Source organism: Crocuta crocuta, unplaced genomic scaffold (assembly GCF_008692635.1).
Source record: "Crocuta crocuta isolate KB4526 unplaced genomic scaffold, BGI_CrCroc_1.0 scaffold68, whole genome shotgun sequence".
In the NCBI taxonomy this organism is placed as follows: domain Eukaryota; kingdom Metazoa; phylum Chordata; class Mammalia; order Carnivora; family Hyaenidae; genus Crocuta; species Crocuta crocuta.
The window spans coordinates 2,697,218-2,700,032 of record NW_027532426.1 but is presented as its reverse complement, the minus strand read 5'-3'; positions in this window follow the sequence as shown (position 1 = coordinate 2,700,032).

Sequence of the window (2,815 nt, the reverse complement as noted above, 5' to 3'; positions counted from 1 at the left end):
GTGGGAAAGAAGCCCAATTAACCTTGTTTCCAGGGCAGGATAAGACTCAGGCCTTGGGATGGGTGCCGAATTCTTTTTCTCTCTAGTTGTCCCTGCCAGGCCTGTCCCATGCCATGAGCAGACCAGACTCCAGATTTGAGTCTGGGATTTGCGCCTAGCTTCATACATCATGGAAGAAGTGGGGGAGGAAGGCGGTCAAGTCCTTTCTCCCAAGAATAGGGGTGACTCAGAGATTTATTAAATCCCCTTAGACCACTGACAGAGGTGAATGCTAGGTTGAAGCGCCCACTTCTTAACCTCACTTTAGAGATATGATCCTATGAGAATTCTAGAGTGAAATTTTGAGAGGATTCCAGTGAAATTCTATAAAAACCGCAGGAGAATTCTGCCCAGAATTCCAGCCAGGCATCGGGAAGGGCCTCGCGCGGTGCCAAGCTCCCTGGGGCCGACACGAGCCGCCTCCCTCTGCGGCCGGAAAGCAAGACTGGACGAGAGTCAGCACCTGGGAGTGAACAGCTCCCAGCCTCCCGGCCTCGGTGTGCCCACAGCAGTGGGTGAGAGAGGGCATCGTCTCCACTGGTGAGACATAGAGTGTTTGGAAGTGGTCACTTAAGGGAGCCACCAAGCTGAAGGTCAGACAGTATAATCCGATCTATGCTTTTACATTTAAAGCTTCCTTCCACTACCTTTTCCTTCCCCGATTTTGTCAGGGCACTCTCCTTCTGGGGCCTTGGATCAAATCTTTAAAAACCTTAGCATCCAGCCCCAACAGTACACCACCCATTTCAGCTCTAAAACAGTCAACAGTGTCGTTGTCGTTGTCGTTGTCGTTGTCGTTATTGTTGTTAATCATTTAAGGAAGCAGCGTCAGAAACAGTCTCGGTTCTCCTAACCGTGTTCAGGCTTTGGGGATGTTAGTCTTTGGGACTTAGACTCCCCCCCCTTCAAATATTCCACGGGTCCAGTGGGCACCAATGTCTAAAGGAGGGTCCTTTCAGGGAAGTCAGTTCAGAGATGCCTGTGCCCCTGAGGCTCAGAGAAACAGAATTGTGAAGCTGTCTCGTCTGAGATGAAGAAGCAGCCTGGGCAGCACCAGCTACTCTGTGGTCCCCTTTTTCCACCTCCCTAGGATGAGGGCTTCCCTCTGTCTGGAGCAGCACCAGGCAGGAAGGAGGCTGTCCAGGTGGGGACCAGGAGGGTTCCCGATGTCCTGTCAGGAAACTCATGGGGATGTCAAGCTCCACTCTTCCGGGTGGGCACCTAGTTTCGGACCCTTCATACAGCCCCGGGATGTCCCTGCAACCTCATCAACACCACTATAAATTTCAATATTCCTGAGACTAAAAATGGCTGATTCCCCTGAGTCCACTGAAACACAAATTTAAGACTAAAAAGACTACCTACATTAATATTTCATCCTCATGACCTTATAGTTTTTTATTTAAAAATATCCCTGTCTGGCTTAAATGGTTGTCTCTTTATCTCCCTGCACTTCTTTTTTTGCAACAGTGGGCAGAGGTTGTAAAATGACTGGCTGCTCCCAACTGCCTTATTTTTCAGTGATGAAAAGATATTTTGTTTTCAAAGGAGGTGCACGTTTGGGAACTGAGGGAGTGTAAGGAGATTAGTGCAATGCTTTGTGCTAGGAGAGTGTGTAAGTCTGTGTAAGGTCTGGGAGGGGCAGTGAGTGTAGCTGTTTTGGTGCCCAGTGGATGGTTGTGAGGGAGGTTGTAGGGTGGAAATCCCACCCAGGAATGTCCGGGGGTCATTGTACCTGGCCTCCGCACAGTCACTTGACTCTGTGTCTCCATCCCCCAGAGCCCCAGCTCAATTCCCCAAATGAAATGAGGCCACTGTGAGAAACCGGGTCCGGCTTTGCATCTCATTTACATAAATATTTATTAATCGTCATTAAACTGAACAGAAACACGCAATGCACTTCGGGTGTCCGACGGGAGTTTCATCTTCGCTACAAGAGGAAGGTAAAATTGCGTGTGTGTGGGTGAGTGTGTGGGTGTGTCGCCTGTGGGTTTGCATTTTTGCATTGGATGCCTGATCTCCTGCCTCCGGTGGGGAGAGGTTCTCCTTTTGCCCCCTTTTCTGGGAAACTTCCAGAAGGAACCCTCAGCCCCCTCCCTGCCCACCTGCTAGCCAGAGCCAAGAGGACGCATCAGACAAAAACCTCCTCTCCAGCCACCGGAAATGGCCGGCGCCTTGCGCCCACCTAGGCACAGTCGGGCAGGGGCGGGGCTGTCCCGAGGTCTTGGTCTCCACCCTCAACCCGAGTTGAGGCTTGCCCGCGGGGAGCAGGGGGGTCGGCGAGGTCTCCTCGGCTCTGCCCCCGGACGCCGGCGCCTGGCCTGCGTGTGCGTGCGGTGTGGTGTGCGTGTGTATGTCTCTCATGCAAACCCTCCCTCCCCAAACCGACCCCCCCAACAGTTTGCCATTCCATACAAATTTGGAAACAGGTTTTTAAAAAACAGCATGACGCACAATGGGGACGGGGCGGGGGAGGGCAGTGGCACTGGGGCCCCAAATCTCCGAGTCACTGATTGTAAGAACCTGGGGAGGGGAGGGGGCGGCGCCGGCCCCCACTTCACCAAAGTGCACAGATCCGCGCTTGGGCGGCGCGGCCCGCGGGCCGGGAGGGGCATCCCGGGGCCGGGCCGGGCCGCTAGGCTCAGTCAGAACCTCCTTGCATAGATATTTGTGTCTTTTTATTATTGGTAGTAGTATTTTTTGCCTTTTATTGCTTCTAAAAGTTCTTACTGCGTTTTCTCTCCGATCCGGACTCTGCGTTCGGCCTCCGTCGCCT